The sequence below is a fragment of the Oncorhynchus mykiss genome, chromosome 10 (genome assembly GCF_057628025.1).
Source record: "Oncorhynchus mykiss isolate SJ-2025 chromosome 10, ASM5762802v1, whole genome shotgun sequence".
Taxonomy (NCBI): domain Eukaryota; kingdom Metazoa; phylum Chordata; class Actinopteri; order Salmoniformes; family Salmonidae; genus Oncorhynchus; species Oncorhynchus mykiss.
Window position 1 is genome coordinate 25,888,296 of NC_143031.1, and position 24,554 is coordinate 25,912,849.

General features: G+C 41.0%; 1 pseudogene across 1 annotated transcript in view; it reads left to right on the plus strand.

Moving 5' to 3' along the window:
- LOC110534872 (putative ATP-dependent RNA helicase DDX10) overlaps positions 1-24,554 on the plus strand; it is a 110,530-nt pseudogene that overhangs the window by 14,094 nt on the left and 71,882 nt on the right. The window lies entirely within an intron of this gene.

Below are 24,554 nucleotides of genomic sequence, written 5' to 3' on the forward strand. Positions count from 1 at the left end.
AAATATGGTGTGCTATAGCTTAGAAAATAAATGCATGCGACTGGATGACAATGATATTTGTTTCCAACATTTGGGTAATTTTCCTAAATAAGTTAAACCCGCTTGGTGTTTTGTTTCCTTGCCACGATACTAACGAGTGACTCGATACTGGTATTGTCCCGGCTCTAGTCTCCGTCTTCCCAGCTGCCCTTTCACCCCCTCCCTCTAAGCAAAAAACTGAGGCCTTATGAGAATGTTTACATGATACCATATGATTCCAAAGACTATTTTCCCTCACGGAGATGCATTGGACAGATGGGGTAGACTTCACAAAGCAGTTACGGTCAACAAGTGAGCCAGCTGACTTTCCTAAATATTCTGATTCTGAAACATCGTCATTTTGTCTAGTAGTTCAAACATGCACTGTAAATGGACATGCTATGAATGATGTAATATTCTGGATGACCCATATTCAACCTGTACCCTTGTCCCCGTTGTGTGCCTGATACCACCAGTTTCATGTTGTCACAGTACGTTTTAATATTGACTTAAGGTTCTATTTGTGAGATGGGGAGATGTAGGTTTAGCTGAGAGGCTTTGAGCAGTGCAGTAAGTCGGCCAACCATATGAGGGAGAGCGTGAGACTGGCTCTGCTGTCACAGAGGAGACCAGAACTGAGCCCCTCTGGCTAAATCCTGATAGGCACAGTGTGATGCCCCCAGCGAGGGGGGTGGGGCGTTCCATCCTAAATACACAGCTAAATTATTGAATACTTTAATGACTTTACCTCCCATATTGGTAAAAGTAGTTGTTGTATTGAGTAGAAAGACCATTACTTAATTTAGTGTGGTGGTGGTTTTGGATATCTTCTAGGCCTATATAATCAGAACTATCTTATGTAAGAGCCTTTATTTAAAATTAAACTTGTTAACTCTTGAGATTATGGTTTTACTGCAAGATATGAATTTCCACAATGTTTGTTTTTCAAGTGCTGTATTTTATTGGCTCTGCTATGACACTTAGTTCACTGAAATGACATTATTTCCTTACCCTATCTTTTAAAAAGTTTGGCCTGTCAGCCAATCACTGTGGGTGGGACTTTGAGGGAAGGCGGTATATTAGACTAGTTTTTCTGACTAGATTACTAATCTACTCTTTCAATTTCATTTATTGTGGCAAACTATATCTAGTCTACTCAATTTAGTTTGTTACAAAAACTTAAGAAACATTTTTGTGTTCTGTCAAGTTAACTTGGATTCTCTGTTGGGAAACAATATAGAATTGCAGGAAAATGTTTTTTAAATGCAAACATTTTCAGAGCGAGGATTCCCAGTCCAGATTGTGCACCCCCACATTTTATACGAAGTCAGGTGCCAATGAATAGACCTAGAAGTATTATTGAAGAATGAAGCAGGTGTTAAACATGGGCTTTGCTACATAGAATGCAACAGGACTACTCCATTGTCAATACTTTAATCAAATCAGTAGGCATATATCAATTTCTTTAAGAATACCATATAAGTATCATGACATTAGCTTTTATAACCTTCAATCTGTTATCATATTTTGGACCAGAATGAGGCTCTCTCTATCCACTACCTATTGTGCCTGCAGTGAGGATTCAACATATTCGAGAATGTTTTCATAATTTGTCTGCATATAATTGCCAAAAAGCAAACAAGATCTTTGGTTTACATGTTCGGATGTGATACCATTGACATAACTACGTTGTATGATTTATGAATAGCAAAGGGATATATATGCAACCTTTCGGTTACTATATATAGGACATTGACTTTATTCAGTCAGATGGAGACCTTTTATAAACTAGTCAACACAAGCTCTTCGGTCATCAAAGCACAGTAAATAGCCTCCGTGGCTGTGTAGGCCTATGAAACATGCCAAATTAAATAATAAATGAATGTGCCACAAAACAGTAAGTGGATTTCAACTAATGGTTACCACTCGCATTCACTGGAGACCACAGCGTACAGCAATAACACAGATACTGAGAGGAGGGACAGTCGGCAGACTGACAAACCAGCAGTTTTCCTGACATCGCTCACTTTGTGATTGACATGCACCTGTCCTCTAAATAAATCACTAGGAGATGCATATCAGACTTTTTATAACTAACTCACTCATTGATCTATCTGTGTGCATATCGTTCATTCTAGCGGGAGAAGGCCAAATGGACTTTATTTGACTAGAGAATTACACATTTTAAATGAAAAGAAGCCTAGTTCATTTAAAAAAGTAGCTGGCTTACAATGAGTTATCGGCTATTTAGCTGACGGACAGTGCTTATGGGAAACAGTGAGCACATACACACATACACACACACACACACACAGCACACACAAACTCGCTCCACTCTCTCTTCCACATCCACAAATATGTATACTAGGCAGGGTAGCCTAGTGGTTAGAGTGTTGGACTAGTAACCGAAAGGTTGCAAGTTCGAATGCCCGAGCTGACAAGGTACAAATCTGTCGTTCTGCCTCTGAACAGGCAGTTAACCCACTGTTCCTAGGCTGTCATTGAAAATAAGAATTTGTTCTTAACTGACTTGCCTAGTTAAATAAAGGTAAAATAAATTTAAAAAATACACGAACACTCATCACTCTCGTTCACACAAACAGAAATACTTAGATTGACATTTTGGCAGTATTTATCATGCTGGAGGTGCAATCTAACATCATGTGATATTACTCACACACGCAGTGAGTGTAAAAAAACAAGACAGAGAAATACCATATTTCAGGGATTTTCACAATATAATACAAAGAATATTCCTTGGGAGTTAGGATTGTTGACCTAAAGAAACGTCCTCACTGTCAACTGTGTTTATTTTCAGCAAACTGAACATGTGTAAATATTTGCATGAACATAACATTCAACAACTGAGACACAAACTGAACAAGTTCCACAGACATGTGACTAACAGAAATGGAATAATGTGTACCTGAACAAAGAGGGGGCCAAAAATGAAAAGTAACAGTCAGTATCTGGTGTGGCCACAAGCTGCATTAAGTACTGCAGTGCATCTCCTCATGGACTGTACCAGATTTGCCCGTTCTTGAGGTGAGATGTTACCCCACTCTTCCACCAAGGCACCTGCAAGTTCCCGGACATTTCTGGGGGAAATGGCCCTAGCCCTCACCCTCCGATCCAACAGGTCCCAGACGTGCTCAATGGGATTGAGATCCGGGCTCTTCGCTGGCCATGGCAGAACACTGGCATTCCTGTCTTGCAGGAAATCACGCACAGAACGAGCAGTATGGCTGGTGGCATTGTCATGCTGGAGGGTCATGTCAGGATGAGCCTGCAGGAAGGGTACCACATGAGGGAGGAGGATGTCTTCCCTGTAACGCACAGCGTTGAGATTGCCTGCAATGACAACAAGCTCAGTCCGATGATGATGCTTTGACACACTGCCCCAGACCATGACGGACCCTCCACCTCCAAATCGATCCCGCTCCAGAGTACAGGCCTTGGTGTAACGCTCATTCCATCAACTATAACCGTGAATCCGACCATCACCCCTGGTGAGACAAAACCTCGACTTGTGTTTTTCAATGACCGAGTAGTTCAACTGATAATTGTTAAACTTTTTGGAAAATAAATTAACAGGCCTCTCAACCCCAGACACATCTGCTTGCAGCAAAACTGCACCTGCCCCCACATGACTAGTATCCACCTGCAAGGTAAATGACAAATCCACGCGAGGAGCAGCCAGCACCGGAGTTGAGGTAAGCAAGCTCTTTGCATCTTCAAAAGCCTGTTGACAACGAGAAGACCATACGTAAACAGCCTTAGCTTTCAGAAAATCTGTCAAGGGAGCGACCACAGTAGAGTAGTTCCTACAAAAACTACAGTACTAACCAATCATTCCCAAGAAACGCATCAGTTCCTTTTTAGTAGTTGGTGGTGGAAAAGCATCAATAGCTACCACTTTAGCCCGAACAGGATGCACTTCACAACCACCTTTCCATTTAGCCAGATTGATCGTGAGGCGACCCGCAGCTCGTCGGTCGAACAAGGCTTGAATACTGGACAGATGTTCCTCCCAAGTATCTGCATATATCACTACATCGTCCAGATAAGCACCGCACCCGGCCAGACCAGAGACAACCCTTTTCATAAGTCGCTGAAAAGTGGCAGGTGCATTACGCAGGCCGAAACTCACAACCGAATACAAGTACAGACCAGAGGGTGTAATAAAGGCAGAGATTTCACGTGCCCTACTCATCAGTGGCACCTGCCAATAGCCCTTTAACAGGTCAAATTTGCTCACAAACTTAGCTGCGCCGACTTGATCACAGTAGTCCTCCATCCGAGGAAGAGGAAATTAATCTGGCTTAGTGACACTGTTTACCTTACGGTGGTCCGTACAAAATTTGTCCAATCTGGTTTACTGACCAAGATACAGGGAGAAGCCCAACTGGAGAAAGAAGGCTCTGCTATGTACCCGACCTCAGCATCCAGACAACGCAGTTTCTCTGAAGAAACTCTAGAACCGCTGACGAATGGGGTCAGCATCTCCAATGTCAACATCATGTTCTATTAGGTTTGTACGTGTAGGTGTATCAGAAAACTTACCTGGGAATCTCTGAATCAGATCAACCATCTCTTTCCGCCCACCAACAGGTAGATGAGCGAGAAGGCTGTCTAAAATATTCAGTGTCTCTGAATTTTTCAATCTACCCTGCAGTATGCAATCGTCGGGACCAGGAACATCATCCTCCTCATGCACGGACCTAGCATGACAAGAACTCAGGGAAATAACGGTATCGGCCAAAATAACAGAGGAACGTGCATAATAGGGTTTTAACATTTACATGGCACAGTTGATGTACTTTTCTCCATTCTGGAGTGGCAACTAGATAGTTTTGCTCAGTGTACTGGCGCACCACCGTATATGGACCTTGAAACTTGGCTTGAAAAGGAGAACCAACAATTGGCAGCAGAGCAAGAACCTGGTCACCTGGACTAAAGTGAAGAGTCTCAGTTCGGCGATCAAATATGCCCTTCATCCTCTCCTGTGAAGATGATAGCTTCTCTTTAGCCATTTCACCAGTGGCATACAGGCGTTGCTAGAAATCACACACATAAGATAACACGGACTGAGGGGACTCAGGAGACTTCCAGTCATCCTGGAGAACAGATAGAAGTTCACGCACCCTATGTCCAAACACAAGGTCATTTGGACTGAAACCTGTGCTCTCCTGTGAGACCTCCCCCAGAAAACAACTACCATGAGACACCCACTTTCTCATCAAGACATCCTCTTGGAGAAAATAGCCATGGACGACATCTCCCAACTGTTCCACAGGCACAATTTGGTCACGCAACTCTTCTAATGTGGGGTCAGTCCGTTGCGCATTGATTCGATCGGAGCGGGATACAGATAACGGGATAACAGGGAAAGCATTGACAGACTTCTTTGTGGTATTCTCGTTAGCTGCCGCAGTGACACACGCAGAGAACACCTCTGGGGAAAATCTGCGCACTCTCATCAGGAATCCCTTCAAATGACGGCATAGTGTAAACCACTAGAGATGGAAACACAACAGGCCATACACTCTCACCAGCCAAGTTATTCCCAAGGATAACGTCGATACCCTCAATAGGCAACAAAGGACGCACCCCCACAACAACCTCACCTTTCACCAGTCCATAACCCAACATGAGTTTATGCAATGGAACTGACAGTGTTCAAACCTATTCTCCTAATTAGAACACTATTCCCCAAATCAGTCTCAGCAGAGGAGGGTAACACAGATTCCAACACAAATGATTCATACGCATCTGTGTCTTAGGAACTTCACTGGCACAAGGTCCTTACTTCCTAACATAGACACAAAACCCTCCGTAATGAAAGGTATATAGTCTTGGTCAATATGGACTTTCACATGGCCCTGGGCATGAGACAATGTGTCAGGAGTCAACTGATGTGGAACAGGCGCAGCTAACGCCGTAGGCTTAGATTTAACGTAAGCACACGGACTGAATTTACCCCTAGCCCTGAGAACTGGACATTCGTTTTTCCAATGACCTGAACCTTGACAGTAGTGACACTCTTGACCAAAGTCAGCTTTACCACGGGAGGCTCAACCCTAGTTGAATGAAACTCTGCCCATGAACCAAAGTATCTCGGTGAGCGAGGCCCAAATCTCTCCGAACGCCCCCAATCACTCCGAATATGGGGCTCTGCAAAGACACTTTTGAGAGTCAAAACATACCCGTCCGCCAAAACCGCAGCTTCAGCGACAGTCTACTTTTTGTTCATTAATGTACGTGGCTATACGATCATGGAATGTGTCCTTAAATTGCTCTAACATAATCAGATCACACAGCCCTTGGAAAGTCATAACTGCAGAGGCGGAACACCAGCGATAAACTGAATATAATTCTCGTGTAAACTCAACATGAGTCTGTTTATCATCCCTTTTTAAAGTTCTAAATCGTTGGCGGTAAGCCTCTGGGACCAGTTCGTAAATCTGTAACACAGCCGTTTTAACCTTATCATAACTAACACTGTCGGCTACACTAAGAGCTGAATATGCTTCCTGCGCTTTACCAGTCAGCACACACTGTAACATTAAAGTGCAATCAGAATCAGGCCAACTCCTAGCGTCAGCAACACGCTCCAGCAACGAAAATAATGTCTCAGGGTAATTTTCATTCAATTTAGGCAACAACCGTAAGTTCCCAACAATATCAAATGTGTCCGGTGCACGACCAAAAGAGGAGCAACCCCTAGGTACTTCTTGGTCACCTTCCCAGAGCAAACTCTCCTCTGAGAGCTTTCCTTCCCTAACCAGCTCTAGCCGCTCTTGTTGCAGCTTGATTTTAGTATGCTCCAAATCCTGTTTAAATTCCAATTGCTTTTCATACTTTAGCCGATTAGCACGCTCCGAATCGTGTTTAAATGGCAATTATTTTTCATATTTTACACGGTCATGCTCTAGCTTCTCACGCTCATGCTCCAGCTTCTCACGATCATGCTCTAGCTTCTCACGATCATGCTCTAGTTGTAACAGAAGTAGTTCTTTCTGCTGTTCAAAAAGAAAACTACTAGGACTAACAGATGGAGCAGCCATTGTAATGTTACAGGGAGACAGCGAGCCCGCAGCAGAGGCTGCCCCAGTGGTAACTTCAAGAATACTACTCATCATCACAGATTGGCCTTCAATATCAACCTAATATAATTTTTTTGACATTTATCACTAAATTCATCCTTGTGGTGTTCAGCAACATACAACATTCAGCTGTTCTTTAGAACATAATTCTAACAGTTCCTCTGATGGAAAGCGAATGAACTCGTACGATGCCATAGTCACAAGAAAAAGTAATATATATATATATATATATATATCGCTGTTCCCCTCTGTTCCCCTCTGCTGAGCACACCAGACCACAACCAGAGAAATTACAATCACACAGGGCACCACAGAAGAGAGATGTATGGAGCTTCCCCAAAACCTACATAAACTCAACCCTAGTCTTTGTGCGGATTTGCGGTGGGTAATTACGCACTGTAGCCCGCTGGCAAGGAAATACACCACCCGTCATGCTGGCAGATTGCCCCAAGCCATGGATGTGCCCCCGAGACAACTGCTCACTCCACAGACACCACACAAAAATAACAAACAAAATAACCATGCCCAACGTATTCCAAAGTGAAACACGTCGCTAAGCCTAACAGAGGAAAATGCTATAGCTCCGGGTAGCTAGTGTCACTATCCTACCCAAGTCTCCCACTGAGGTACGCAGCCAATTGTACTCACCACCTCGGAACAATGTCCCAACAGCGAGTTCAGCAAGAACCAAACACTTGAACTTAAACAAGCTGTAACAAAAGATGCAAACAAAGCACCTACAGAGTTTAACATTAACTCCATGTTTTTCCCCAAACACAAGACGCATACTAGTAAGCCAAACGACACTAGTATTAGTCCTTCATAATGCAACAAAGTGCTATACGCCAAAATGTCTAGGAACCAACCTTTATTATCTCGGATGATCTCCCACTTGTCACGAACCGGCTCAAAATGCGTAACAAAAAAGGAGACAACGTGGAGATAAGGAATAACTAAATATATTTATTTAACTTAAGTAAACTAAATATAATCAACATTGGTGTGTGTAGTCAGTTATCAGTAGTGTGAGTGGTTGCGTGCATAAATGTAATAATGAGCGATGTTGAAAGGTGCCAACGCAAACAACCAAAAACAGCCACAAAAATGCCACACCCAAAATCTGTGTCTGCATGGAGAGAATCTCCTCAATGAATGGGAAGAGGTGCATTTATCCTGGGACACACCGGAGCCCAGGTGTGTCCCATTTCACTGACGACCCTCCCGGCTCTGCCCACCGACATCTGTTAAGGAAAACAAGAGCAAAGAGAGAGAATTTGGCAGACTGCGTGGGAGGGTCGTCACATGGGTTTGTGCCCATAGGCGACGTTGTTGCCGGTGATGTCTGGTGAGGACCTGCCTTACAACAGGCCTACAAGCCCTCAGTCCAGCCTCTCTCAGCCTATTGCAGACAGTCTGAGCACTGATGGAGGGATGGTGCGTTCTTGGTGTAACTCGGGCAGTTGTTGTTGCCATCCTGTACCTGTCCCGCTGGTGTGATGTTCCGATCCTGTGCAGGTGTTACAGGTGGTCTACCACTGCGAGGACGATCGGCTGTCCGTCCTGTAGCGCTGTCTTAGGCGTCTCACAGTACGGACATTGCAATTTATTGCCCTGGCCACATCTCCAGTCCTCATGCCTCCTTGCAGCATGCCTAAGGCACGTTCACGCAGATGAGCAGGGACCCTGGGCATCTTTCTTTTGGTGTTTTTCAGAGTCAGTAGAAAGGCCTATTTAGTGTCCTAAATTTTCATAACTGTGACCTTAATTACCTACCGTCTGTAAGCTGTTAGTATCTTAACGACCGTTCCACAGGTGTGTGTTCATTAATTGTTTATGGTTCATTGAACAAGCATGGGAAACAGTGTTTAAACCCTTTACAATGAAGATCTGTGAAGTTATTCGGATTCTTACTAATTATCTTTGAAAGACAGGGTCCTGAAAAAGGGACGTTTCTTTTTTTCCTGAGTTTACGTTGACATATTTGACATTTGTATCTAAAAGCATAATTGAGAAATAATTAATGAAAGTTGGCATATTTGGGATGTTTTGGACTTACCCAGGCCTCCTGTATGACTCCATAATGTTTCATCTGTATGTGCTCCAAATCAAGAATTGTTGTATGAAGCTTTTCGGCCTTCTCTGTAAGCTGAGTAGTATTTAGATAATTTTTTTAAAAATATATATTCATAGATATTAAAAAATATAAATATGAATGTAAACAATATACCACTTTTGATTTGGCCAATTTTTCTATACATACAGTCATATCAAAGTTCCGGAGTGGGATCTTTGCTAATTGTGAGTGATGGCCCATTGTTATACAGTAAAATATTCATAGTAGGCATTGTAACCAATCAAAGCCCTCCTTTCGATCATCCAACCTCTAGAGGCCGATATAGTGTCGCACAACGTGAATTGTCACGTGTCTGCATACCATGAATCTCTAACGTAATTATCCAATTAGTCTAAAATAAATTCCCAACCATGTGGATTGACTTCAAATTAAATGTTTGCTGACGATTATTCTCATCAGCTGCTTACACTTTAGCCTAATTCACCAAATTCTTATGTTATCGCGAACTTTATCAACATAAATATTTAACTTATTAAGTGTCTTGTCAATATAAAATGCCTGTTATTCCCATATAATCTTAGAAATGTGGCCTATTTCATAAAAGTAGCCATTTTTATTCACCATAGAAATACAAGTTAATGGGCCTCCCTAGTGGCGCAGCGGTCTAAGGCACTGCATCGGAGTGCTTGAGGCCTCACTACAGACCCGGATTTGATCCCAGGCTCTGTCGCAGCCAGCTGTGATGGGGAGACCCATGAGGCGGCGCACAATTAGCCCAGCGTCGTCCGGGTTAGGGGAGGTTTGGCCGGCCGGGATGTCCTTGTCCCATCGCGCGCTAGTGACTCTGAGCGCATGGATGCTGGATTCGGTCGCCAGTTTTAGTGTTTCCTCCGATACATTAGTGAGGCTGGCTTCCGGGTTAAGCGAGCAGTGTGTCAAGAAGCTTGGCAGGGTCATGTTTCGGAGGACGCATGGCTCTCGAGTTGCAGCGATGGGACAAGACTAATTACAATTGGAGGTAATAAGTACCAAAAAATAAAAAGGTTAAGATTAGATTTAGTACTAGAGTTAAAGTTTAGGTTTGGGTTAGATAGTTAAAATGTTACTGATTGTCTGTAGATCAGGGCTCTCCAACCGTAAACACGGACACCCTCATAGATATCATCCTAACCAACTTGCCATCCAAATAAACCTTATTCCGTTCAAAATATATAACTTCACCAATTTGGCCACTTGGGTACATTTGGGCTACTTGTGTGGGACACCTGGGTGACTTCATGATGAATGTCATGTAGCACACTCATTTGCACAAGTACTGTTGCCCTCTTATGTTTTTCACTGAAATTGTCCCCATCATCCTATCTGAATGTTTGTTTTATCTTGTACATTTTAAAGATGATGATACAACAATAAATAAAAAAATGTATGGTTTTTTTTTCATTGTATTATCTAAACCAGATCTATTGTGTTATATTATCCTACATTCAATTCACATTTACACAAACTTCAGAGTGTTTTCTTTCAAATGGTACCAAGAATATGCATATCCTTGGTTCTGTGCCTGAGCTCCAGGCAGTTAGGTTTGGGTATGTCTTCAGGCGGAAATTGAAAAAGTAGGGGGGTAGCTCTGAGGTTACCTGTTTTCCAGAACTTCTTGGGCTTTGACTGACATAGAGAGAACTGCTCCTTAAAGTAAATAACTTTGGCCTTCCGGATAGCCTTAGTGCACTTATTTCTCATTTGCCTGAACGATAGCCAGTCAGCTTGAGTATGCGTGTGCCGAGCCTATCGCCAAATGCAATTCTTGAGGTGGAGTAACTCTGCAAGATCACTGTCGCACCAGGGACTGAACCTGTTTTTAATTCTCATTTTCTTTATGGGGGGCGTGTTTGTCAACAATTCCACTGAAAATATTTAAAAAAGAAGGTTCAAGCGTCTTCAACAGAGGGGATCAAGCTGATTTTATACCATTTTACAGAGGCCAGTTCATGAAGGAAGGCTTGCTCATTAAAGTTTTTTAGCAAGCGTCTATCAGGACAGGTCGTGTCACTGAGCAGCCATTAAGAACACAGGCTGTAAAACAGTGATCACTAAGGTCATTACAGAAAACACCAGACTGATACCTATCAGGATTATTTGTGAGGATAACATTGAGGAGAGTAGCCTTTTCTGGGTGTTTGGAGTCATACCTTGTGGGATTGGTGATAATCTGAGAAGGATTTAGGGAGTCCCATTGCTTTAGGACTTGGTCAGGTGGTTTAAGCATGTCCCAGTTTAGGTCACCAAGCAGGACAAATTCAGACTTGGTGTAAGGGACCAGGAGAGAGCTTATGGCAGGTAGAGTACAGGCTGGTGCTGATGTAGGACAATAGCGCCCAGCAACAGTCAACAAAGAGCTATTTGAGAGTTTAATGCTTAAAACCAGCAAATCAATTTGTTTGGGGACAGACTTGGGGGAGACAACCGAGCACTGAAGGTGTTTCTTAACTTTTTATGGCTGCAGGGGCAGTATTGAGTAGCTTGGATGAAAAGGTGCCCATTGTAAACGGCCAGTTCCTCAGTCGCTAATATATGCATATTATTATTATTATTAGTATTGGATAGAAAACACTCTGAAGTTTCTAAAACAGTTTGAATTATGTCTCTGAGTATAACAGAACTCATATTGCAGGCAAAAACCTGAGAAATTCCACTTCCTGTTTGTTATTTTTTCTGGGGGTGGCAGATTTTCAACCAAGCTCTCATTGAAATTACAGCAAGATATGGATGAGTTTTCACTTCCTACGCCTTCCACTAGATGTCAATAGAACTTTGTCTGATGACTCTAATGTGAAGGGGAGTCGAATGACACAGGAAATAGTCAACACTGCCACGAGTTGACCATGCTTTCACTGCGCGTTCACAGGGGAAGGACCTGCGTTCCACCGGTCATCTGAAGTCATTCTAATTCTCCGGTTGGAACGTTATTCAAGATATATGTAAACAACATTCTAAAGATTGATTCAGTACATCGTTTGACATGTTTCTACTGACTGTTACGGAACTTTGGACATTTCGTCACATTATAGTGGACGCGCTTTGTGACTTTGGAATTGTTTACCAAACGCGCTAACCAAAGTAGCTAATTGGACATAAATTAAGGACATTATTGAACAAATCAAGCATTTATTGTGGACCTGGGATTCCTAGCCCTTTCACATGTACCATCACACGGGTGTGATCGTTCTACAGTGGTCCCTGAAGCTATGATCACACCAGTGTGATTAGAACACTCATTTAGAACGGCAGTTTCGAATGATGCAACAATCAGCGTTTGAGCTGGCTACACTTTTTTTCAGAAACTATTTACACAAACAAACAAAGTTATGTCCAGAATGTCAGCAGTTTATTTTTGGATGCAATGTTCAGATATTCACAGAAGTGTATAGAGCATATCACAATCATCCTAACCGGAAAAATGTAGGCTACATTTGTCCTAGCGCTGAGGAAAGATTGACCCAACACAAGCAGTCATATTGTCTAACTCTCGGCTGACATAAACTACAATATGAATTAGCTAATATCAATTACTATGTATAATTAATCACATCACGGGTGAGCTCACAATTGATCGAAATAATTAGGTAAATCACTTTATAGAAATCGAAAGCAATCCAACGATTAGTTTCAGCGCACAGCCATGCATTTTTTCCTCATAGAAACCGAAGATAATAAGAGAAGACGAGATGAGTTTGGTCTGTTGTTGAAGGGGTGTGTCATCTACCGTCGTTCACATCCCACAATTAATTTCCGGAAGTCCTCATACGAAAACTATTATAACGTAATAAGACACTTACTTTGATAGAGACGCAGCCTGGATTTGAACCAGGGAGTCTGTAGTGACGCCTCTAACACTGATGTGCTGTGCCTTTGACCGCTGCACCACTTGGGAGTCATAAGGCCATGTAGCTTCAAAATGCAACACAAGATAATACTTCTCTGATGCAATTAGCATTGTTTTACAGAGCTAATAGAATAATGTAGCTACGTAAGCACGATTGACTATAACACCATAAAGGTTATAAAATGAGTAACGTTACCTCACGTGTCCGCGGTTATAAAGAATATGCACAAATATATTATGCTCCATACATACAGTACGCTATAATAGAAATGTGGAATGGAAAATGTGAACACGTACGTGTGCAGATCCTGTTCTGACGGGAGAGGAGCAAATGTCTGCAGACGTGAACTGCACAAACAATTGGGAAGTGCTTGGGGAATTTTGTCCGTGTCGTAAATGTTCCAAAAATGTAATTGTCCGCAAAAGTAAAAATGACTATTTTTATGTGAATAAATGAGGAGGCGGAACACACCTAAATTCAAACTGTTTTTAGAAAATAAAAACTTGTTAGAAAATACTTTGAAATTGAAGTTGAAATAGCCTATAAATATAAACAGGTTGCGTGCTTAAGTATGAGGGCAGCGCGGATAAAATGTACTGTCACGTATCAATCACATTCTGGTATGGAGAGAACATTCTAACATCACGTGCATAAAAAAACTCACGCTGTGGCGACCGTTAGAGATATTTGGAACTCACGCATGAAAGGGCTAGGACTGCATTCTGATGAAGTTCATCAACGTTAAGGAAACATTTATCATGTATTTTCTAGTTTCTGTTGACTCCAACATGGAGGCTAATTTTTCTATTGTTCTGAGCGCCGTCTCAAATTATTGCATGGGTTTCTTTTTCCGTAATGTTTTTTTTAAATCTGACACAGCGGTTGCATTAAGGAGAAGTATATCTAATATTCCATGTGTATAGTATTATCATCTACAATGATGAGTATTTCTGTTGAATGATGTGGCTATGCAAAATCACTGGATGTTTTTGGAACTAGTGAATGGAATGCTCCAATGTAAACTCAGATTTTCTGATATAAATAGGAACTTTATCAAACAAAACAAGCATGTATTGTGTAACATGAAGTCCTATGAGTGTCATCTGATGAAGATTATCAAAGGTTAGTGATTAATTTTATCTCTATGTGCTTTCTCGCTCTCTCTCTTTGGCTGGTAAAATTGGCTGTGTGTTTTAGTGAGTTGTTGGTGAGCTAACCTAATCGTTTGTGGTGCTTTCCCCATAAATCCTATTTCAAATCGGACACTGTGTTGGGATTAACAACAATACTACCTTGAAAACGATATAAGATACATGTATGTTTGAGGAATTTGAATTATGAAATTTCTGTTATTTTGAATATGGCGCTCTGCACGTTCACCGGCTGGTGTCATATCGCTCCCGGTAACGGGATTGCAGCCCTAACAAGTTAAAGATTGCCACTCCCCCACCTCTGGAAGATCTGTCTTGCCGAATATGATTATAACCAGAAAGGTTAACATCAGTATTCAAAACACTCTTCCTTAACCACGTCTCAGTAATGTCCAACACATCTGTATTGGACCTGTGAACCCCCAGTTTCAATTGATCCATTTTATGTAATAAGATTCTAATGTTAACGTGCAGAAAACCCAGGCTTTTACAAGAGCAGAAGTCAGTGAAGCAGATATCAGAGCAAAAGTCAGAATTGGGGCTAACAACAGTAGTTGGGCCAGGGTTGTACATGCACATTTCAAGATATCATAAACAGTAATACAATCAATGCATGGCATAGGACAGGGAGAGCTCTGCAGTGCTGATTTATGACATCTGTGTGCATCAGATGGCAACGATCATATTGTACATCAATTTCATCAGGTAACATGAATACAAAGCCGGTGAGAGGTGGTTAGAATAAGATGGGAGGACAAAAGTCTGTATAACCAATATAGAGTCAGAGCCCCGAGTGTGGGAACAAACAATTTGTCCCACGGTTGGGTAAAGGAAGTTTGTAGTCAACAAAGTATGCAGGAGTCATGAGGCAAAATGCACAAGAAAGAAAGAAAATAATATATAATAATATATAATTATATATATATAATAATATATATATATATATATATACACACATCTCTCTCATATAACGACTTGGGGATAGCCATTGTAAGTTCAGAGTCACTCATTCCAGCAGTGCGTGAGAGAGAGGGGTGAGTGTGGTGGGGGTACCTGTACCAGATAGGGGGAGACAGGCCAGGGCAGTTGGTGAATGATCGCCAGGTGGAATCCAAGCAGCAGTGCAGCAGACATTGGGAGTAGGTGTCACACCCGCTTGGGAGAAGCTTTTATTTCTGGAGGCAGATTTCTTGTAGAAAATGCCAGTGAATTATTTTTGAACAGCAGGAGGGGGCTTCAGAGGATGCTTCAAAGACTCCTGCCACTTGTTGGGCCTAAAGGCCTCGACACCTTTCACTTCACACCTTGGTGATAGTTGAATTTGTATATGGTCTGAACTTGTCTTAACCTTTTTGGGATCATTTTCACTTTTGGATGAATAGCGTGCCCAGAGTAAACTGCCTCCTACTCTGTCCCAGATGCTAATATATGCATATTATTATTAGTATTGGATAGAAAACACTCTGAAGTTTCTAAAACTGTTTGAATGATGTCTGTGAGTATAACAGAACTCATATGGCAGGCGAAAACCTGAGAAAAATCCAACCAGGTAGTGGGAAATCTGAGGTTTGTAGTTTTTCAAAGCTTGGCCTAATGAATACACAGTGTCTATGGAGTCAAGTTGCACTTCCTACTGCTTCCACTAGATGTCAACCGTCTTTAGAAACTGGTTTGAGGATTCTACTATAAAGGAGGGGCTCGTGAGACCTGTTTGAGTCAGTGGCCTGGCAGAGTGTCTCAGGCTCGTGACGCGCGCTTCCGACAGAGTTACCTCTCGTTCCAGAGCTTTTCTTCAGACATCGGAATTCTCTGGTTTGAACATTATTGATGTTTTATGTTAAAAACATCCTAAATATTGATTCCATACATCGTACGACCTGTAATGGAACTTTTTGAGTTTTTGTCTGGACGAAGTGCTCACGCCTCATGAAGATGGATTACTGGGCTGAACACGCTAACAACAAGTGGCTATTTCGACATAAATGATGGACTTTATGGAACAAATCAGTCATTTATTGTCGAACCGTGATTCATGGGATTGCCTTCTGATGAAGATCATCAAAGGTAAGTTAATATTTATAATGTTATTTCTAACTTCTGTTGACTCCAAAATGGCGGATATTTCTCTGGCTGGATTGGGCTCTGAGCACCGTTCTCAGATTATGCCCTATTCCGTAAAGTTAAAAAAAAATCTGACACAGACTTCTCCTTAATGCAACCGCTATCTTTAATTCTGTGAATAACACTTGTATCTTTTATCAATGTTTATTATGAGTATTTCTGCAAAATCACCGGATGTTTTGGAATCAAAACATTACTGCACGTAACGCACCAATGTAAACTGAGATTTTTGGATAAAAATATGCACGTTATCGAACAAAACATACATGTATTGTGTAACATGATGTCCTATAAGTGTCATCTGATGAAGCTCATCAAAGGTTAGTGATTCATTTTATCTATTTCTGCTTTTTGTGACTCCTATCTTTGGCTGGAAAAATGGCTGTGTTTTTTTGACTTGGCGGTGATCTATTATAATCATATGTTGTGCTTTCGCTGTAAAGCATTTTTGAAATCGGATACGATGGGTAGATTAACAAGAAGAACAGGAAGTTGATCTTTCATTTGCTGTATTGGACTTGTTAATGTGTGAAAGTTACATATTTCGAAAAAATACTTTGGAATTTTGCGTGCTGCCTTTTCAGCGGAATGTTGTCGAGGGGTTTCGCTAGCGGAACGCCTGCGCTAGAAAGTTTAACTCAGTGTTCAGTCCCCATTAAAATATATCATTTATTTTTCATTTTCTTCTTGGCTTTCAAAATAGCATCAGACCAAATACTACTCACTCAGTTCCAGATTGGATGGTGTCCTCAGGTCTCAGCTGTTTGTTTGCTAGAACACCCTCCGTATTGCTTGGAAAAAGAACCTTTGGAAGCAGTAATCTCTCCAGTTTATTTTGGTCAAATTAGGTTGTAGGTTTGGAGTTTTGATCTAGAGTGAAGGCCATGATGTGGAGGGTAGCATCTTGCATATGTACCTGATGAAAAATCCAAGTTTATCTAACTCCAAATCTATCATTTTGTAAAAAAAACATGTTGAAAAATGTGAGAGTTCACATGCAGCTGTGTCTCTCTCTCTCTCTCTGAGGGGGGCGTGTTCAATATTTTTTTTTAAACGTGCCAAATCAAAATGCTGTATTTTCAATGTTCATGTTTGTCTTTCAATATTCATAAATTAATGTAAAACAAATATATGTATCAAAATACTACTCATGTTACAGAGCAAGCCGTAAAGCTTCATATGACACAATTTTTGCTTTGTAGCACCTACAGTGGGGCAAAAAAGTATTTAGTCAGCCACCAATTGTGCAAGTTCTCCCACTTAAAAAGATGAGAGGCCTGTAATTTGCATCATAGGTACACTTCAACTATGACAGACGAAATGCGGAAAAAAAATCCAGAAATTCACATTGTAGGATTTTTAATGAATTTATTTGCAAATTATGGTGGAAAATAAGTATTTGGTCAATTACAAAAGTTTATCTCAATACTTTGTTATATACCCTTTGTTGGCAATGACAGAGGTCAAACGTTTTCTGTAAGTCTAAACAAGGTTTTCACACACTGTTGCTGGTATTTTGGCCCATTACTCCATGCAGATCTCCTCTAGAGCAGTGATGTTTTGGGGCTGTTGCTGGGCAACACGGATTTTCAACTCCATCCAAAGATTTTCTATGGGGTTGAGATCTGGAGACTGGCTAGGCCACTCCAGGACCTTGAAATGCTTCTTACGAAACCACTCCTTCGTTGCCCGGGCGGTGTGTTTGGGATCCTTGTCATGCTGAAAGACCCAGCCACGTTTCATCTTCAATGCCCTTGCTGATGGAAGGAGGTTTTCACTCAAAATCTCACGATACATGGCCCCATTCATTCTTTCCTTTACACGGATCAGTCGTCCTGGTCCCTTTGCAGAAAAACAGCCCCAAAGCATGATGTTTCCTCCCCCATGCTTCACAGTAGGTATGGTGTTCTTTGGATGCAACTCAGCATTCTTTGTCCTCCAAACACGACGAGTTGAGTTTTAACCAAAAAGTTATATTTTGGTTTCATCTGACCATATGACATTCTCCCAATCTTCTTCCGGATCATCCAAATGCTCTCTAACAAACTTCAGACGGGCCTGGACATGTACTGGCTTAAGCAGGGGGACACGTCTGGCACTGCAGGATTTGAGTCCCTGGCGGCGTAGTGTGTTACTGATGGTAGGCTTTGTAACTTTGGTCCCAGCTCTCTGCAGGTCAGTCACTAGGTCCCCCCGTGTGGTTCTGGGATTTTTGCTCACTGTTCTTGTGATCATTTTGACCCCACGGGGTGAGATCTTGAGTGGAGCCCCAGATCGAGGGACATTATCAGTGGTCTTGTATGTCTTCCATTTCCTAATAATTGCTCCCACAGTTGATTTCTTCAAACCAAGCTGCTTACCTATTGCAGATTCAGTCTTCCCAGCCTGGTGCAGGTCTACAATTTTGTTTCTGGTGTCCTTTGACAGCTCTTTGGTCTTGGCCATAGTGGAGTTTGGAGTGTGACTGTTTGAGGTTGTGGACAGGTGTCTTTTATACTGATAACAAGTTCAAACAGGTGCCATTAATACAGGTAACGAGTGGAGGACAGAGGAACCTCTTAAAGAAGAAGTTACAGGTCTGTGAGAGCCAGAAATCTTGCTTGTTTGTAGGTGACCAAATACTTATTTTCCACCATAATCTGCAAATAAATTCATTAAAAATCCTACAATGTGATTTTCTGGATTTCTTTTCTCATTTTGTCTGTCATAGTTGAAGTGTACCTATGATGAAAATTACAGGCCTCTCTCATCTTTTTAAGTGGGAGAACTTGCACAATTGATGGCTGACTAAATACTTTTTTGCCCCACTGTATAGATGAAATATTATGTAGCCTTAAAGGAGACCTGGGTAAGGCCAAAATGTCATAAATATGCCTACTTTTATTAGTTCTCAATTATGCTGTTAGATACAAAAAGTCAAATTTTCCTCCAAATGAACATTCTATAGATTACATTTTGTGAAATTCCCTCCAAATCATGGTGTTTTTTTTGTCCTGGTTTCCTGAGGATTCACTCGTATACAGTCTTGCATGCTTTGTTCGTGTTTTACTGACATTTTGGCTGGGGATTTAATCCATTAATATTAATGCCAATATCAAACTAGACAGATGTTTTCACACAATGAAAATGTATTATTCGCGGGAAATTAAGTCCATAATGGTTATCAAAAGAAGTTCTTCATGATGATCTCTTTCTTCCTCTTGAGTGTGAGGTTGGCCTGAGGGAAGCTGCGAGCTAATACTCTGCTTGTCGAACTGAACATCAACAGAGAAGAGGGGGTAGACCAAGAGAGTGGGAGAGTAAGATGGGGGAGTTGGGGTTCTGGATGGAGGAGTAGGTTAGCCTGCAGCAACGTATGTTAGGGGATCTGTTTTGACTAAAAATAAGAAATGTACAGTAGACCTCACTTTGACACTCATATCTCCAGTGCTCTTGTGGTGAGAATTTTGTGTGCTGTTTGAGTGATCCGGTGTGAATTCATGCATGTTGTAGAGGTGACTGGTGGTCTTGCCTGCGTAAGATGTTTGTTGGTTGCTGGTGTGTGTGTGTGAGAGAGCTGGGTCGACACGGTTTTATCAGCAAGCTGCAAGGTCGTCGGCTTCTTTCCACCTGGTAGAGTGACTGCGTGAGGAGAATGGGAATTACACTGGGGGACGTTCAGAATGGATGGTGGTTAATGCGGCTTTACCCTCTCCTGTGTGTGTGTTTCGATGCATAGTGAGAGTCGTTCAGTGGAAAATCAGCCCATTTCATCTTTCACTAATCTTATTTGTCCTGGCTAGTGTTGTAAAGTTCATCCGTAACATGCTGCTCAGTCATTCTTTCTGTTAAATCAACAACTGATTTTAGAATGAGGCTATTACTCTCTTGCTTAGGGACTTGATTTGTGCTCCTACATTAACAGTCAAACGTTTGGACACACCAACTCATTCAAAGGTTTTTCTTTATTTTTACTATTTTCTACATTGTAGAATAATAGTGAAGACACCAACTATGAAATAACACATGGAATCATGAAGTAACCACAAAAGTGTAAAACAAATCAAAATATATTTTGTATTTGAGATTCTTCAAAGTAGTCACCCTTTGATTTGATGACAGCTTCAAGTCAGTATTAAACACATTTAGCATCTGCTGGGATCCACACATTTTAACAAGTACATTCAATCCATGTAATATAGCCTACACCTTCACAATAAATACATTAGTTAATTTAAACGGGTATTAAGAAGCATGATTTGAAGAAAATGTCTTTAAGAAAAAAATAATAGCATACTCAGTTTTCTTTATGTTAGGCCCTGATGTGGCTATGCCAAATGGCTGTGGGCTACATTAGGTCATTTAGCAGACAAGATTCGCCTAGAATTTCGTTGCATTATTTTATAGTATGAAGAATACAATTGAACAAAGCTGAATAACATAAATATTTTATTCAAGCCATTTGAGGGAGTGTGCACATGCGGCTATTCTGTGGTGAGCGGTTAACTCAGAAATAGGTGCTCCTATATGCTTAATTTAGAGATATTAATGTAAATTTAGTTCTACAAACGTTGGCTATATGTTTTGATTTTTAATACATTGTAAGGCTGCATGATGAGATTCTAATAATTTGAAAAAAGTAGTTTGAAAGGCATGAGCTCTGCTTTGTTTTTGCGCAGGCTGTACACACTACAATAGTCTGTCATGCACAATTTGACAAGCACTTGATAATGCCTCGAATTTCACGGCAGCATCCCCTTTGTGGCCGTAATGCACCCTAAAAAATCCATGCCTTTGCGGCCTGGAGGGATGCGTTGTGCCCTTTTCCCTGAGTGCTGTGCAATCCAAAGTGCCTGGGGTCTTTCTCACAGGCTACAAGTGAAGACCGACACATCGGGTACGCAACTGTGTGCGTCCTTATCCAATTCCGAGGTGCATATTGGAAGAACTGTCCACATTTACTTTTCGTCAGTCAACAAGATGAGTAGGCTTAACGAACATCAAAAGCACTAGCATATCCTCTATAGTTCAAAAGTTGACCTATTCTGTGCAATAAATACATATTCCCAACATAGATCCCAAATTAATACTATCACTAGCATTTAAAAAAGGTTTTTCCGAAATGTTGCTGACATTACTGATCAGAATGTTTTAGCTTAAAATATTGATAAATTATTAGGCTATTTCTTCACATAAGAGCAGCAATGTGCACATGGCAGTAGGCTATAAGTGCGAATGTACCATTAGCGGGAATATTACGTTATCAAAAGTGACCTTAAATGCAATTATGCATTAACCCTTTCACATGTACCATCACACTAGTGTGATCATTCTACAGTGGTCCCTGTAGCTACGATCACACCAATGTGATTAGAGCGCTTATTTAGACCGCTTATTTAGACCGCTTATTTAGAACGGCCAGTTTCGAATGAGGCAACAATCAGCATTTGAGCTGGCCACACTGTTTTTTCAGAAACATTTTGCACAAACACAGTCATTACAAAGTTATGTCCAGAATGTGAGCAGTTTATTTTTGGATGCAATGTACAGACATTCACAGAAGTATCTACAGCATAACACAATCGTCCAAACTGGCTACTTTTGTCATAGCGCTAACTGAGGAAAGATTGACGTAACAATACATATCCTACTACATTACACATGGCAGAAAAACATACTGGTTTAAGATATCTTTGGTACATAGCCTAAATTAAACAAATTGAGTTAGCCTACAATTATAGTGAATTTGTATTTGATGTTGGATAGCGTAGTAGTAGGGAATATTCAGTATTTTCATAATTGGGCTGACACATTACCTTTTAGCTGCATAGTATCTCACCACTGTGCGTTTACATCTCCTCCACTCTCTCCTTCATTCCTTTCTCCTTTGCGCATTGAGATGGGCTCTCAGCAGTTTATTAAATGTATCTTTGTGGAAACACGTTACTGTCAATGTTCCCAAACAGATTCCACTTGGTTTCCAAAATTAAGCACTGGCTAGCTGTAGGAACAGGGTTGGAGAGTCCATAGCATACAGGGTTTGGCCAGAATATCACCTGAGGTGTGGTGAAGTAACCGCCGACATGAGCGAAAAACTAACCGCGCGTACGCCGCCTCCATTCGCTATTCAAGTGCATATGGATGATATTTTCTCTTGTCCCTGTTCCTGCTCATTTGATAATGGGCCATTCTAAATCAAAAGAAATGTTGCATATTAGTAAAGACCAGATTATATTTAGAATAGTCTAATGGGTGGACACTTGATAAGAGAACAGCGTGTGCAGCCAGAGGCATGGAACAGAGCACAAGCTTTTTTGCCACTTTCTCAAATCATCAGTAGTAGGGATGCACGATTTATCGCCTTCAAAATGAAAGTATGTCATTGACAGTGACGCAAATGAAAACAAATAGTAGAATTATGCCATGCTTTTATTCTGAAGGCTAACCGCAAAGTCCTCTATTGTGGCTAATCCTTATTGTGGCTAGCTTCACATAGATGGGTCTGACCACCATTAATAAAATAAACTGTCTTATATATTAGGGTTATTTTAGATGATGACACCTACCTATATAGGTAGCTAGCTAACTATAGCTACTGAAACATTTTGCAATGTCATTGGGGAAGAACATTGTTTGCATCCATGACCTGGCTAGCTTTTTTATGACCAGCACTGTAGGTGCTCGGGACAACTTTATCAGCATCATAGCATACATATCGATGAATTGTTGTGGCATATGAAATACGAGTGATAGTGTAATCAATGTGTAATAACTACGTAAAACATTTATGAATGCGTTAAATTATTATGTGACGTTCAGTCATATTCAGGTCCTGATTGGTCAACAAGCTTATTTGACACTTGTTAAATAGTATATTTTTTGACACGCAAAGACCCTAACGGCGTTCCATAGAAATCCTGGTTGAGAATGAAATTACTAAACAAATGAACAATGAAACAGCACAGCAAGTAAGTGAAAGAAATATGTTTTGATTGTGTTTTACTGGTAATGGGGACATATGTAAATGCTAACAAAATAACTTTTTGGTGTGTGTGTGTAACCTTTATTTAACTAGGCAAGATAGTTAACAACAAAATTCTTATTTACAATGACTGCCAAACTCGGACGATGCTGGGCCAGTTGTGCGCCGCCCTATGGGACTCCCAATCACGGCCGGATGTGATACAGCCTGGATTCGAACCAGGGACTGTAGTTACTCCTCTTGCATTGAGATGCAGTGCCTTAGTCCGCTGTGTGTGTGTTTACTATTTAACTGTACTAGAATGATTTAAAGGCCGCTAAAATTGTAAATATCACTTATCGGTATCATTTTATTTGGCAAGGAAAATATTGGATATCGGTATGGGCCAAAAATGTAATATCGGTGCATCACTAATCAGTAGCCTATAGTCACCTCATGCAGCCCATATATCTTTTGATTTCTAAGGCATTCTAACATGCTGACCACACCACTCGCGTTACAAAATACATTTACACATGTTATTCAACCATTTCATCCAAACGGGCGTCTGCGTAGCCAGCAGCTAAAATTGAACTTGGTTCTATTTGTGATGCTTGACACGCTGCAAGTCCCGCCTCTCCCATCTCCTCATTTGGTTTTTAGGAATGAACTGAGGTCCACACTTCAGCCCAGTTGGAGGTGGTAATGCACCTTAAAGTTCGTTGCCAACCCTCATATCAAGTCCGAAGAAGCCTGAAGGAGGAAAGATTACTGGAAACAAACTTGGTTTACCCTTTTATCAGTGAATTAATTGTCGGAGTAGAGGACCTTGTGCATTTCAGGTAAAATAACAACCCAATGTTTATATCCCAGGACAAATTAGCTGGCAACATCAAGCTAGCTAGATAAATTGCCATAAATGTTTAGTGCTTTTCGACCTGTCCCCAAATTAATATAGTTGGTTCAGAGTTCATTTTGATATTTCAACCTGTATGTTCTAATCGCGTCTGATGTGGGTGGACAAAATCAACATGAGCGCAATGGCACACGCGGTGTGGTCAGCATGTAAGGTTTGTATCATTCATAACTAAAGTTGTCAAATATCTCAATCTAGCATATAGGACCAGTTTCAAATGTTATTTTATGCTCAACATAGCCACTTCATATGTGCTCAGGAAAGTGAAAATATCCTTTATTTTATTCATCTAAGTAAAATTATTTTCTTCTTTCTAGAAAATAATATAAAATAATGGCGAATGA